At 41.9% G+C, this 16,207-nt stretch overlaps 1 long non-coding RNA gene across 2 annotated transcripts in view; it reads left to right on the forward strand.

The window, feature by feature from the left end:
* Nucleotides 1–16,207, forward strand: part of LOC127483162 (uncharacterized) — a 114,571-nt gene that overhangs the window by 74,278 nt on the left and 24,086 nt on the right. Inside the window, exon 8 of one of the 2 annotated variants that reach the window (XR_007909160.2) lies at nucleotides 10,296–11,235. This is a non-coding gene — a long non-coding RNA (uncharacterized lncRNA). Of the gene's footprint in view, nucleotides 1–1,834; nucleotides 5,242–10,295; nucleotides 11,236–16,207 lie in introns of those variants that run through there. The other variant, XR_011378344.1, reaches the window with a different exon arrangement.

Here is a 16,207-nt window from a genome sequence, read left to right on the forward strand (position 1 = left end):
ACTGGTGGAGATCTACTTCCATGAAAGATAATATTTTAGGGGTTTTACCTGTATTACCTCATTAATAAGAATCATTCAGTGTAGGAAGCAGGAAGTGGGTGCTTTTATTACGTTCGTTTTACAGAATGAGGAAATAGGTGTAGATCGTTTAATTTGCTCTATGTCTTCTAGCCAGTTACTGAGCAGGGCAGGTTTTAAACTTAGGCAGGCTGGCTCCAGAGCCCATAGTTAACTGCTCTACAATTAAATGGACAGTTGATTCTAACCATGAAAAAATCACCAGGTTGTGATTGATCATTTAAATTTATCTTCATGGGTGTTGATCTCAGTTCACTGTTGCATTACATGACAAACATTTCCTATTGGAAATTGAGGAAAAGGATTTATGACATTCAAAAAATTTATCTGCATGTTTAATAAACCTGGGAAGAAGGGGGAAAAGGGGCTGGCATTGTGACACAGTGAGTTAAGCCACCACCAGCAATTCACACATACCACTTGGATGCCTGTTCAAGTCCTGGATGCTCCACTTCTGATCCAGTTCCCTGCTAATTGCACTTGGGAAGGCACTGAAAGATGGCCCAAGTGCTTGGACTCCTGTACTCGTGAGATACCTAAGTGGAGTTCCAGGCTCCTGGCTTTGGCCTGGCCAATCCCGTTGCAGCCATCTGGGGAGTAAACCAGCAGCATGAATATCTGCTTCTCTCGCCATCTCTCCCTCTTTCTGTCAGTCTGCCTTTCAAATAAATAATAAGTAAATCTTTTAAAAATCAAATAAGTAAATAAAAGAGGAAAAAAAAAACAAACAGCTTTCTGGAACGCTTTCAGGTTGTGCATTTTCAATGGAAAAATACATAACTTGCTACTTAGCCATCACACACTCATCGGAGTCTGAGGAAATACAAACCAGCAGAAAAAGCTGCTAGCCATAGATCTCCTGTTGTCTCTACCTCGCCACTAGCAGCGGGGAGGGGTGGAGGTGGTGAGAGAACTTTTGAGGAAAAAGCAAAGTTTTAGCAGCATGGGATTGTTTGAGGGACTGGTAGGGGCAGGGAGTGTGGTGGACAGGGAAGACAGGACAGGCTGCATTAATTCTCACCAGCAGACAATTTTCCACCAGGGATCTGAAGAGAAAAGAAATGTGGACTGTCTATCCAATTATCAGCATGGAAAGGCACCGGAGGAAGCAAAGGCACCTAGCAATAACTCAGTTAAAGCGTGGCAGCCTGGTGAAGTAAAAGGGAAAATGAATATTTTACTTGATTCCAACACATTTAACTTGTCTGTCAACTATTACACAGAGATAATCATTTCAGACAACAGAACATTCTGTTTCGGTCTCTGATTAGGCCGTGCCATTGGATTTCTTTCCTCCTGGGGTTAACAAGAATCCATCACAGCAGTAATTTCCTATGAAAAAGAAACCCTAGTAGGCCCAGGGCTGGGTCCATGGAGCTGAGAGATTGCTTCTTTTTTTAGAGAGCCAAATCATTTTTGTAGGAATCAGCTTTCAAGTGTATAAATTTCAGTTTGGAAATTATTTCTTGCAATATTGCTTTCAGTAATTTTTTAAAATCATTAATTAGTTGAATAAGTTCACTAAGGGACAAAAAGTGTTTCTGGAAAATAATACAGTAATTTGCATTGAAAATGCAATTGAATACTGGGAAAAAATAAAAGAACAAAAAAGGATCAGAAAATTATAGTTATTCAAAATACAAGGATAAAAATATACCTTTTTCTGTTTGAGCTAACATATCTAATTTTTCATCTCACTTTCTATGCTGCTAGCCTCTCTAAATTTCGACAGTGTCTCCTCTGTTTATTTGTACAGTGATTTCAGTTGTGACTCATAGTTAGAATCAATGCTGGCAACCTACAGAAAAACTTAAAATTACCAAGAAAAATGTCCACATTAACAAAAGGTAAGCCTTTTCCTGCTGTTATGATTTTGATCAACACTAAGGGTACATCAAGCCTCTTTCATGTAGGCTAACAGATTTTTTTGTTGTGATGTTTATATATTGATCATTCATATTTTTATCATGCATTTGTAAGCACAAAAATAAAATCAGTTGAACACATAGGATAAATCAAGACAAATGTAAACATACTCAACTAGACCATGAAAAATGTTCTTTGCCTCATACTAAAGACTTGAATGTTTAAAAATATTTTATATCAAGAAAGAAATTCAGGGGCCAGCATAGTGGCACAGTGGGTTAAGCTGCCACCTGCAATGCCAGCATCCCATATGAACACTGGTTCAAATTCATGCTGTGCTTCTGATCCACCTCCTTGCTTACATACCAGGGAGGGCAACGCAAGATGGCCAAATGCTTCGGACCCGCAAGGGAGATCTTGATGGAGTTCAGGGCTCGTGGCTTCGGCCTGGCCCAGCCTGGGCCATTTCTGTCATTTGAGGAGCGAATTAGCAGGTGGAAGATCTTTCTCTTTATCTCACTATCTTTCAAATAAATAAATCATAAAAAAAGAATGAAATTTTGGTCAATTAGCAATCAGGCATGTTCTTAGAATTATTTTGTTTTGTTATGGTACCAGATTTGTAATTATGTGAATACACTGGTTGTTAAATGAGAAGACAGGCAGCTAACGCAGAAAACAAAGGGGGCTGTGATGAAATGGAGAGAATATTAGGTTGGATGTTTATGGTTTAGGTTTGGATCCTGGCTTGCCACTTACTACTTTTAAGGTGTTGGAGGAAGGCCAACTTATTTGTCTAGTTTTCTTATCTATTTAGTGGGGTAATAATTTTTTTAAAGATTTATGTATTCATTTGAAAGTCACAGTGCTCTTCTGGGTCTCCCACATGGGTGCAGGGGTCCAAGGACTTGGGCCATCTTCTACTGCTTTCCCAGGCCACAGCAGAGAGCTGGATCAGAAGTGGAGCAGCCAGGACTCGAACCGGTGCCCATTTGGGATGCCAGCGCTGCAGTCAGTGGCTTAACCCATTACACCACAGTGCCGGCCCCAGGGGATAGTAATTTATACCTCCTAAGGGATATGTGTGTGTGTGTGTGTATGTATTAAAGTTCACAGCGAACATTAAAGGATCATTTTGAACTTTAACACATGGTAGTTGAATCTATGCCTTGGCACCCATATACTCAAAAGAACACTTTGCAAGTCAAATAAGAACATTTTGAGATTATGAGTGAACTCCAGTGTTGAATGTGAATTATCAAAATGGAAATGTAAAGTTTTATAATGGAGCTCTTTTGAAGATTTGCCTTTAGGTTATTAAAAATTATCAACAACTAATAATACCCACATTCAAAATAAATGACTTTACTGCCTCTGCTTATGAGAAGGAAAGAGAGACTAACTTTGTTTTTCTCATAAATCTAAAAAAAAAAAAAACTGGAGAGGAATAGCTGATCTTATTTGAACTTAGTTTTCTATTTATTTACTTACTTATTTGAAAGGCAGAATTACAGAAAGGCAGAGGCAGAGGCAGAGGCAGAGAGAGAGAGAGAGAGAGAGAGAGAGGTTTTCCATCCACTGGTTCAATTCCCAGATGGCCGCAATGGCCGGAGCTACACTGATTCAAAGACAGGAGCCAGGAGCTCCTGGTCTTCAGGTCTCCCCCATGAGTGCAGGGGCCCACAGGCTTGGGCCATCTTCCACTGCTTTCCCAAGCCTTAGCAGAGAGCTGGATCAGAATTGGAGCAGCCAGGACTCAAATCAGCGCCCATATGGAATGCTGGCACTGCAGGCAGCGGCTTTACCCGCTATGCCACAGCGCCAGCCCCTAGTTTTCTCTTAAAGGAAATAATGATTAAAGTTCTAGAAGGAAATTTAAATTCTAATTTTACATAGAAAACACAGTAAAAAGTTCTATAAAACTGCTGCTCCCTCTTCTGTAGGCATTTATTACATTGTTCTATAATTATTTTTCACATGCCTGGCACGTCTACCAGCTTATGGATTGTATTCTCTGGAGAAATGAATGGAAGAAAGCAGAATGGCCAGGGATGTGGGAGGTGGAGTGGAGAGGAGAGAGAAGGTAGCTGTGCCCCATTGATTTAGTAGACATCTGCTGATTATCCTTCAAGTCTCAGGTTTCAGATAGGTAAAGTAACAAGGTAAAATGGCCTCGATTTCAGAGAATCTACTCTAGCAGGACATACAGATAAATGAAGTAAGAAGCAGGTGGTTCAGGTGCCGGCAGATGAAGGTATGCAAAAGATGTTTGGGAAAGGGCACTGTAAGAGGATTTCCTTGGCAGGGAAAATTTGAGATAACGAACAAGTGAGCTTGAATGAAAACGGTGGGGAGTAATAGTCCAGAGAAGGCATATTAGTCTGTGTTTCGATACTGTAATGAAAAACCAAGGCAGGCTAGCTTTATAAAGGAAAGGAGTTTATTCAGCTAACTGTTGTGGATATTCCAAGGCAAGGTACTGAAATTAGCTTGGCTCTGGTGAAGATCCTGTGTCAGATGGCATCACAGTGTGGGGAGCACACAGAGAAGGAAGAGATCACATATTTTTTTTTTTGAAGATTTATTTATTTACTTGAAACCTGGGAAGAGAGAGAGAGGTAGAGATGAAAAGAAAAGGATTTCATCTGCTGGTTCACTCCCTAAATGGCTGCAGCAGCCAGGGCTGTGGCAGAACTCCATCCAGGTCTCCCATACAAGTGGCCAGGGCCCAAGTACTTGGGCCATCTTCTGCTGCCTTCCCAGGTGCATTAGCAGGAAGCCTGATCAGAAGCAGAGCAGCCGATATGGGATGCCATTGTCTCAAGAGGTGATTTAACCTGCTGCTCCACAAAGCTGGCCCCAGAGATCACGTCTCGAAGCAGGAAGTCAGAGAACAGTTACGATCCCATAAACTCTCTGAGGGCACTCCCCTCAACTTCCCTAAGGACCTCCTCTCAGGCCCCACCTCTTTAAGGTTCCAGCTCCCAACATCAGCACATTGAGGACGAATCTCAGCCACAAAGGTTGAATTTTATTATTAAAGTTTCAAAGAAGCTACTAAAAATTCTTAGCATGCAGAAATTGATGAATTTGATTTAATCTTTATATAACATAGATTCCCATGCAGCTGTAAGGAATAATACAGATTCTATACCCAGCTTCCCTGTGTATGGTTATATAACACATTTTATTTATGCATTCATCAGCTGATGGACATTTGAGTTATTCCTTTTTTTTCTTGTGATTATGACAAATACTGCCATGAACATTTGTGTACAAGTTTTCTTCTTCTTCTTCTTCTTCTTCTTCTTCTTCTCCTTCTCCTTCTCCTTCTCCTTCTCCTTCTCCTTCTTCTTCATCTATTTGAAAGGCAGAGTTACAAAGAAGCAGAGGGGCAGAGAGTAAGATCTTCTATCCACTGGTTGACTCCCCAGATGGCCACAACAGCAGGAGCTGGGCTGATCTGAAGCCAGAAGCCAGGAGCCAGGAGCTTCCTCTGGGTCTCTCACGCAGGTGCAAGGGCCCAAGCACTCAGGTCATCTTCTCCTGCTTTCCCAGGCCTTAACAGAAAGCTGGATCAGAAGAACTGCGGGGACTCGAACTGGCACCCACATGGAATGATGGCACTGTGGACGGCAGCCTCACCCACTGCACCACAGTGCTGGCCCCCATGTACAAGTTTTTGTGAGAACACATTTTCATTTCTCTTGAGTATATATTTTAGGTTGAAATTGCTGGGTCACATGGAAATTCTATGTTTATTTTTTGAGGAACTACCAAACTTTTCCAATGATTAAAATATTTTACGTTTGCACTAGTAGAGTACAAAAGGTTAAACTTTATTTTCAGCTTTTTGAGTATGAATCATTTTTGTGGTTGTGACCTTGTATCACATTGTGTGTGTTTTTTTTTTAAAGATTTATTTTATTTATTTGAAAGACAGAGTTACACACAGAGAGAGTGAGAGAGGTCTTCCATCTGCCAGCTCACTCCCCAGATGGCGGAAACGGCTGGAGTAGTGCCGATCTGAGGCCAGGAACCAGGAGCTTCTTCCGGGTCTCCTACGTGGGTGCAGGGGCCCAAGGAGTTGGGTCATCTTCTACTACTTTACCAGGCCATAGCAGAGAGCTGGATCGGAAGAGGAGCAACTGGGACTAGAACCGGCGCCCGTATGAGATGCCGGTGCTTCAGGCCAGGGCTTTAACCCACTGCACCACAGCGCCAGCCCCACATTGTGGTTTTTAACTTGTATTTAGCTAATAACTAATGACATTGAACATATTTTCCTTTGCTTGCTGCCATTTGTATATCTTTTTTGAAAAAATATCTCTTCAACTTCTTTGAATATTTTTTCATTGAGTAGTTGGAATATTTTAAAAAGATTTATTTATTTATTTGAAAACCAGAGTTACAGAGAGAGAAGGAGAGACAGAGAGAATCTTCAATCTGCTGGTTTACTCCCCAAATGGCTGCAATGGCCCAGTGCTTTCAGGTCTTCCATGAGCCCAGCAGGGGCCCAAGCACTTGGGTCATCTTCTGCTGCTCTTCCCAGGCCGTTAGCAGGGAGCTGGGTCAGAAGTGGAGCAGCCGGGACAGGGACTGGTGCCCGTATGGGATGGTGGCACTGCACGTGCTATGCCACAGTGCCAGTCCCAGAGTGGTTTGCATTTTTTCATGTTGGATTATAAATCACCTTGCGTATTTGGTATACTAAACCTTTATCAGATATGTGATTGCAAATATTTTCTCCCTGTGTTGATAATGTCCTGTTATGAATGAGTTTTTGATTTTATGAAGCTTAATTTATTTGCTTTTTCTTTTGTAGTTCATGCTTTTAGAGTCGAATCTGAGAATCTGTCGGTAAATCTGAGATCAGGAAGATTTATCTCTATGTTTTCTTCTCAGAGTTTTATAGCTTTAGCTCTTATTTTTAGATCGCTGGTCCATTTTTAGCTAATGTTTTAATATGGACTAAGAATAAAGTCTATTTTCATTTCTTTTCATGTGTTTGATTAATAGTCCCAGAACCACATGCTGAAGATATTATTCTTTCCTCATTGAATAGTCTTGGCACCATTGTCAAAATCAGTTGGGGGGGCTGGCGCTATGGCGCAGCATGCTAAAGCCCTGGCCTGCAGCACTGGCATCCCATATGGGCGATGGTTTGAGTCATGGCTACCCTGCTTCCCACCCAGCTCCCTGCCAATGCACCTGGGAAAGCAGCGGAGGATGGTCCAAGTCTTTGGGCCTCTGCACCCATGTGGGAGACCCGAAAGAAGCTCCTGACTCCTGGCTACAGCCTGGCCCAGCACTGGTTGTTGTGACCATTTGGGGAGTGAACCAGTGGATGAAAGACCTCCACCCCACCAACCCACCCACTCTCTGTAACTCTGTCTTTTCAAATAAATAAAATAAACCTTTAAAAATAAGTCAATTGGCCTGGACCTGGCTCTGTGGCATAGTAAGCTAAGCCTCGGCCTGCGGTGCCAGCATCCCATGTGGGTGTCAGTTTGTGTCCTTGCTGCTCCTCTTCCAATCCAGCTCTCTGCTATGGCCTGGGAAAGCAATGGAAGATGGCCCAAGTGCTTGGGCCCCTGCACCCATGTTGGGGACCCAGAGGAAGTTCCAGGCTCCTGGCTTTGAGTTGGCCCAGCTCTGGCCTTTGTGGTTATTATTATTATTATTATTTTTGACAGGCAGAGTGTACAGTGAGAGATAGAGACAGAGAGAAAGGTCTTCCTTTGCCATTGGTTCACCCTCCAATGGCCGCCGCGGCCGGTGCGCTGTGGCCAGAGCAGCACACTGATCCGAAGGCAGGAGCCAGGTGCTTCTCCTGGTCTCCCATGGGGTGCAGGGCCCAAGGACTTGGGCCATCCTCCACTGCACTCCCGGGCCACAGCAGAGAGCTAGACTGGAAGAGGGGCGACCGGGACTAGAACCCAGTGTGCTGGCGCCACAGGTGGAGGATTAGCCCAGTGAGCCGCGGCGCCGGCCCCTTTGTGGTCATTTGGGGAGTTAACCAGCAGATGGAAGACCCTTCTTTGTCTCTCTGTTTCTCCCTCTCTTTGTCTATAACTCTACCTCTCAATTAAATAGATAATATCTTTTTTTAAACATTGAGATTTCACATCTTTTTTTAAGATTTATTTTATTTATTTGAAAGTCAGAGTTACACAGAGAGAGAAGGAGAGGCAGAGAGAGAGAGAGGTCTTGCATCCGCTGGTTCACTCCCCAATTGTCTACAAGGGCCGGAGCCTCACCGATCTGAAGCCAGGAGCCAGGAGCTTCCTCTGGGGCTTCCCACGTGGTGCAGGGACCCAAGGACTTGGGCCATCCTTCATTGATTTCCCAGACCATAGCAGAGAGCTGGATTGGAAGTGGAGAAGCTGGGACTCGAACCATCCCATATGGGATGCAGGCACTGCAGATGGCAGCTTTGCTCGCTATGCCACAACGCTGGCCCCATAAATAATATCTTTAAAAAAATCAAATGGCCTAAGATTTTTGGGTTTATTACTAGACACTGGTCCATTGGATTAAATGTCTAGCCTTATGCCATTACCATACTGTTTTTAATATTAAAGCTTTACAACTAGTTTTGAAATTAGGAAGTGTAATTCCTTCAATTTTGTTCTTGTTTTTTAAGATATTTTGGCTATTCAGGACCCCTTACATTTCCATATGAATTTGGGAATCCACTTTTCCATTTCTGCAAAAAAATAAAAAAAGTCATTGTAATTTTGATTTGATTGCATTTAATCTATAGATCAATTTGGATAACACTGCCATATTAAAAATGGCAAGTCAGGGGGCCGGCACTGTGGCATAGTGGGTTAAAGCCCTGGCCTGGAGCGCCGGCATCCCATATGGGCAACAGTTCTAGTCCCTGCTGCTCCTCTTCCAATCTAGCTCTCTGCTATGGCCTGGGAAAGCAGTGGAAGATGGCCCAAGTCCTTGGGCCCCTGCACCTGCATGGGGGACCGGGAAGAAGCTCCTGGCTCCTAGCTTTGGATCAGCACAGCTCTGGCTGTTGAGGCTGTCTGGAGAGTGAACCAGCAGATGGAAGACCTCTCTCTCTCTCTCTCTCTCTTTCTGCCTCTCTCTGTAACTCTGTCTTTCAAATAAATAAAATAAATCTTTAAAAAAAAGTTAAGTCTTCCAATCTATGAACACAAATGTCTTCTATATATTTAGGTCTCTTAAAATTTCTTTCAGTAACGCTTTGTATTTTTCAGTATACAAGTCTTGAGCTTCCATAGCTAAATTCATTCTTAATTATCATACCATTTTGCATGACCCTGTAAATGGAGTCCTTAATATCATTTTTGATTGCTCATGACGAGTATATAAAAGCACAACTGATTTTTGCATATTGATCTGGAATTCTTCAATTTACTGAACTTCTTTAGGAGCTGTAATAGTTACTTTGTAGACCTTTTTTGTGAATAAAATTATCTCATCTTTGAATACAGATGGTTTTACTTTTTCCTTTTCAAGCGGGATCCTTGATGATGATGATGATGATGATGATGATTATTTTATTGCCCAGTTGTCCAGGCTAGAACCTCTGGTGCAATGTTTCATAGAAGTGTCATCCTTTTCTTTGTCTTATCTCAGGGGGAATCATCCAGTCTTTCATAGTTAGCTAGGGCGTTAGGTTCCATTCCCAGTTGGTTGAGAATTTTTTTCCCCCACAAAAGGTGTTGGATTTTGTCAAGAGCTTTTACCTATTGAGATGATCATGTGCCTATCATATTAATTGATTTTTATATGTTATACCAACTTTGGATTTCTGGAATAAGTCCCACTTAATTCTGTTGTATAATCCTTTGAATAAGCTGCTGGATTTGGTTTGCAGGGTGTTGTTGAGGATTTTTTTATTTACTTCCAGAAGGGATATTGTTCTGTGGTTCTCTTTTCCTGTGATGTCATTGTTTAGTTTTGATGTCATACAGTGGGTTAGAAAGTGTTCCTTCCTCCTTTATTGTTTAGATATATTGAAGTATTGATGTTAATCTGTATTAACTCTCCTTTAAACATATGATAGAATTATAATTAATTATCAGTAAAGCTATCTATTCCTGGGTTTTCCTTTGTTGAAAATATTTTGATGGTTGATCCAATCTATTTGATATCCATGTATTCATAGCTCCTATTTCTTCTTGGTTCAGTGTTGGTAGTTTGTATGTTTTTAGAGATTTGTCCATTTCATCTAGGTTATTTAATTTATTGATATACAATTATTTATAGTATTTAATTCCAATCATTTTTTTCCTATGCAGCTGGTAGTAATGATCCCATTCTCATTCCAGATTTTAATTTGATTCTCCTTTCCTTTTTTTCTTCCCCAGGGAGACAGAGGGCTTGTTACTTTTGTTGAGTAACTCTGAGAGTCAACTTTTGATTTCTTTGATTTTCTAAGCTTTATATTCTTGACTTCTTCACAAGGTAAGTTGTTACATAGTCTTTCCATATGTCCTTGCTTCTGATATCAGGGTAATTCTTGGTTCACTATATCATTGGTTCACTAAATATCTCCCCTTCTGCTTTCAGGAAACATCTAAATATGGACAGTTGTCTATCCTGCAGTAAATTCTCAAAGCTTTTGGTATTCAGTTTAGGACACGATCCATATATGTATTGCTTGAAGTCAAGTCCAAGAGTTCATATATAAATCTATCAAACTCCTTTTTTGAGTTTCTTCCTCTTCTCAATCTCCTCAACATACCTGAATCCTAGAGTTCCCATTTCTTGCTCATCTAGCTAGAAAGCTGGGCTTTAGTTACATGCTCCTTGGTACACTGTCCATAACTGTGCCTACCCATAGAAGGACCATAGAAGAAAAAATACCAGAGTATTTCCCCCAGTCTCTCTTTAGCAGAGCTCCTCTTTTCGTTCCGCTGGGCTAGAAACTGAGAGCATCCGTTTGAAGCCTTTCTGCTGTGACCCAGTGAGCAGTTCTGGGTCGCAGGCTACAGACACACAACAGGGACATCGGAGGAAAGCAAAGTGACAAAGTCTAGTATGATTCCCTGGCAGTCTGAATTTTGGGTTTTGTAAGTTGGTCCATGCATTAGCCCAGTCATAGCTGCTTTCAGTGGGTGGAAAATGGGGTGAGCTTATTCTGTCTTGAGTTAGACCAGACTTCTCCCTTTCATTTATTCTGATTGTTTTTTTCTACCAATTCTGTGGCATGGTGATGATTAAGGGGGTGCATGTGGAGTGAAAGAAGAGTGCGTAAGGAAAAGGAAAATGAAGAACACTCACTTCCATCGTTGCATCCAAATTCAGGTGACTTTCGTTCTGCATTTAAGAGAAGCCCTTGCAAAGTAAGCATGGAAATAATACAATCTGATGTACATGTTAAAAAGATGTTTTCTGTTGCTGTTTTGAGACAATATTGCTAGAGGGAGGGAAACCTAAGAACAAAAGCAGGTTAGATATTTCCTGGTTCTTGTTTGAGAAGCAAGTTCTATTTGAGCTATTTGCTTTAATGCATTCATTCTGACTCTGAAGATGTTTGACTTTATATTTAATTGAAAGCAAAGACATAAATACATTTGTAATGTAAATATTTTCTGAGGCAAATAAGTAAGCCAAATGACTCTTTATCCATTTTCTAAGCAAAGAAATTTAATTGTGTCCTGTATTTTATATTTCAACTTTATTAAACTGAAATAATTTTCACCAGTGTAAATACTTGTCACACTGATTTATTTCTTTATTTTGTGTATTGATATCAATTTTGAAATCAATGCTGATCTTATTAAAAATTAATTGGAACAGAAGAATCATTTTTTAAGGATATATGTAAGATGATGATGTGTATATTGACTTTAATGTAAAAAAATAATTTTCACATGAATGTTTTTGTTACAATGAACCCTCTTGGGGATCGTGAGGTATAACTAAAGTCTTAGGTTGCAACTCCTACTCTAGATTTCAAGTATTAATCTCGAGGCAGCAGGGGCAATTCAATCTATCTCTGATATTTAATATTAATTCCTATTTAGTAATAACAACTGAGACCCAGCATTCATTTATTATTTCTTTTTATTTTTCTTTTTATTTTTTGACAGGCAGAGTGGACAGTGAGAGAGAGAGAGAGATAGAGAGAAAGGTCTTCCTTTGCCGTTGGTTCACCCTCCAATGGCTGCTGCAGCCGGTGTACCACGCTGATCTGAAGTCAGGAGCCAGGTGCTTCCTCCTGGTCTCCCATGCGGGTGCAGGGCCCAAGCACTTGGGCCATCCTCCACTGCACTCCCGGGCCATAGCAGAGAGCAGGACTGGAAGAGGAGCAACAGGGACAGAATCCAGCACCTGACCAGGAGTAGAACCCGGTGTGCTGGCGCCACAGGCGGAGGATTAGCCTAGTGAGCCGTGGCGCCGGCCTCATTTATTATTTCAACATATAATTATGACCACCTGTTATTTAGTGGGAATTGTCTTAAACAAGTTGAATGTAAGAGTGATTGAGACAATAGTCATGATCACAAAGCTAATATTCTAGAGTGAGGAGGACAGCAGTAAATTAAAACTGTAAAATAAAGCAATTATTAAGAAATGAGATCATAATAAAAGCTATGAAAAAAACAAGATAGTCAGTTGATAATAGTGATTGGAGAGGAGATTCCCATTGGGCTGTGCAGGATTGACACCTCTTGATATTGAGTGGAAGCTGAATGATTAGAAAAAGCCAGCCGTGGGCAGATCAAGATGGGCAAGCAATTTCAAATACTGTGAGTTGAGAAGGAGTTTGGTGGACTTGAAGAACATAGAGAAGTTCAGCCACTGTGACTGAATCATAGCAATGAATACTGGTGTTGGAATATATTGAGGCTGGAGAGATAGCCTGAGGTAGATCATAAAAGGTATGTAGGCAGGAAAAAGATGTCTGCAGTTAATTCTAAGTGCAGAGGGAAGCCATCAGCAAGATTCCAGAACTTAGCATGATCTTATTTGTATGGTTAATATGATCTGGGGCTGGTGCCGGGGCATCCCATATGGGCACTGATTCATGTCCTGGCTGCTCCTCTTCTGATCTAGCTCTCTAGAATGGCCTGGGAAAGCAGTAGAATATGGCCCAAGTGCTTGGGTCCCTCCCTGCACCCGCTGCTTGCTCCTGGCTTCAGATCAGCCCAGCTCTGGCTATTGTGACCATTTGGGGAGTGAATCAGCAGATGGAGGACCTTTCTCTCTGTCCCTTTCTCTGTCTGTAATTCTACCTCTCAAATAAATAAAATCTTTAAAATATTTTAAATGATCTTATTTATATTGTGAAGTCCACTTGTATTGCTTGAAAAGATTTGGGGGGGGGGGTCCAGCAGGAAAGGAAGAACATCTAGAGGCTACTCCAGTACTATCAGCAAAAGATGTGGGTGGTGTGGGCCAGGGTGGTAGTAGCAGATGTGAAGAGAAGTGGGTGCATAAAGGACATGTTTCTGTGGTCAAGCAGATCAGATTTGATGGTTGATTAGTGAGTATATGTAGGGGATATAGGAGGTTTAGGGGATACAGGTAAATCAAGGTTGATTTCAAAGAACTTTGCTTGAACAATTGGTTCAAAGGTAATGCCCTTTAGTTTGCTAGGGAAGACAAGGACAGAAACAGGGTTAAGAGTTCAGGGGGAGGGGTTCAGAATGGAGAGGCTATCGCCAGGAAATAGTAAAGTCGTGGGATTAGTCCATAGGCTAGATAATAATGAAGTGATGGAGGACCAGCACTGAACCATCCTCAGAGGCTGAGAAGAGAGTTCATTTTGATGGGAAGAAAACAAGGACAACGTGGTGATGTAGAATTCAAGAGAATGAAGTGTTTCAAGAAGGGAAATTGACACGAGGTCAAGTCACATGAGGACAAAGAAGTGACCTTGAGATTTACATCATGGACATTGTTGTGACCTTGACAGGTACAGTGTTAGAGGATTGGACAGGAGAAACACTTTACTGGTGTGTGTTGTGGTAAATAGAGGCACTTCTTGATAAGCTTTGCTGTTAAGGGATCAGGAAGATACATGAAGTAATATGAGGGTAACATGAGATCCGAAGGGGGCTTTCTAAAGGAATAGTTTGTGTGTTTACGCTTATTGGAATGATCCAGTAGGCAGAGGCTAATGACACAAGGTGAGTCGCAGGATAATTGCGGGCTTGAATTCCTTGAACATGGGAGGAGATAAAATCCAGAAAGTAACGGGAGGAGTGGCATTTTTAGGCACAGAGAAACTTTTTTTTTTCTTTGTAATAAGAGGAAGGCAGAGAATGTGAGTGTAGATGGAGATAAGTTAACAAAGTTGGTGGTGGGAAGTTGAGGGAGTTCCCATCTGATTGCTCTTCTTTTCTCAGGGAAGAATGAGGTGAGCTCATGAGGTATGGAGGGGAGGGGTCTGGGGTAGTTGAAGAGAAAGGGTTTCTTTTTGTTTGTTTGTTTTTTAATCTCAAAGAAAGGAAAATGTAGTAGGATTTCTGGGAACCAGTGAGTGCTCTTTTAAGATTAATGCTCACAAATTTAGAGAAAGACTAACCTATATGGTCACTGATTTTCTCCAGCAATGTGCACTTTTGGGGCAGAGGTGTTGAATAACTGTTGAGTCTAGCCTGAGTTGGGGATTAATTAAATGGGTATAACATAAGGAAAGAGGGAGAGAGTGACAGAGGGGTTAAACGCAAGTAGACTGTAATGATGACCCATGGAATCTTATCTAGAGATAAGACACAGCATCATGAGGTGAGGGGAAGGGAAGACCTTCCACTTCTTGCTGTTCCACTGAGTAATTGCTGACCTTGGCGGGAGGGAGGTGAGGAAAGGATGCATCTCAAAAATGACGTGAGGTTGACACTGAGATTTATTTTTCCTGTGTACCTTTATCAGTGATGCCAGTGCACTTGTGGCCTTCAGCGTGGAAGAATAAGGTTGCATGGAAGAAAAGATTGGAGAAAACTTCTAAGAACTGAGAAGACAGGGAACTAAGAAAACCAGTGCTTTCACAAAATGCTCCCTGGGCCGGGTTCTGTCTGAAAATGAAATAAGCACTATGGTCACAGAACAGAATTCCACACTACTGCCCAATCATTTTCTTTCTTTCTTTCTTTCTTTTTTTTTTTTTTTTTTTTTTTTAGTTTTTAAGCTTTGATTCAGTGAGAGAAATGCATAGAAGAGTGAGGGCCTTATCTAAGAGAGAGAAAAAAAGAGAAATCTGGATTCATACTGAGCACCAGGAGCCAGCCACGTGGCGGAGCATGCAGGCCAGCAAGCATGGGTAGGGTTGCCCGAAGACCAAGCGCCCTGGAGGCTCAGGGGCAGTAAGCCCCCCACACTGGCAAAAGGCCAAAGAAAAGGACGGGGCCAAAAAGTCCAGTCATTTTCACCACTGCTGTCAGTGCTGAGGGCTTTAGCCCATGTTGGAGCAGTGTTAGCGAAGCCTAGCGGCACTCAGAGAAAGTTGCTTGCTCACATCCACCCTTCCAGGGCCACATTCTCAGTTAAAGCTTAAAGCTTACAATCCTCCAAGTCTAACCATGAAAGACATCGTTTGAAAATTTCAAATCCTTAGGGTCATAGGATGCGCTGTATACAAATGAGGAATTGGGTGCCGATCCTCAGCTGTTCTCTGGGGGAACTAAACTTGCTCTAAGTGCCATGTTCTTTTAGGTTGTAGCGAGACACATTTATTACAGGGGGCCTTGAGTCAGTATTGGAAAACGGTTTTCTCTAAATCATAGTACTGTAGCTGAAGGACAGTGAGGTTATCTGATGGTTTCAGAAGCTCTGCAGATTTCATTCTCTGTCTTCCAACGTCATTTAGAGAAATAAAACAATTATTTAGAATGTGAGAATTAGAGTAGTGTATCTTGTATAACAGGTGTTGGAGATCTGCAGTCTGGGGTTAGTTTGGTCCCCCTGGTTACCTCCTACAATGTCCTTTTATGGTGCTTTTTGGCTCTCATACAACTCTGCTTCGTGTATGAGTATCTGAAAGACTCTAACCAGGGGCTCCTTGCTGGCCACACGGACAGAGCTGAAGTTGCTGCCCATAGGACTGTCAGCTCTGGTGGGAGGAGGAAGATGACATAAATGAACAGAGACACAGTTAGTGTATTGAACGTGGTAAGTAATGGCGAAAAGGCAGGTGGGAGAGGAGACAAGGGAGGGAGGCAAGAATGAGATGTTCTCCTTCTTTCTAGGGTCTGCTGGGTAGGCCTCTGAGAAGATGACATTTGAGAGGAGCTGGGCAGGATGTGAGAGAGGATCTAAGCTCCAGGAGGGA

This window comes from Oryctolagus cuniculus, chromosome 8 (genome assembly GCF_964237555.1).
Source record: "Oryctolagus cuniculus chromosome 8, mOryCun1.1, whole genome shotgun sequence".
Lineage (NCBI taxonomy): Eukaryota > Metazoa > Chordata > Mammalia > Lagomorpha > Leporidae > Oryctolagus > Oryctolagus cuniculus.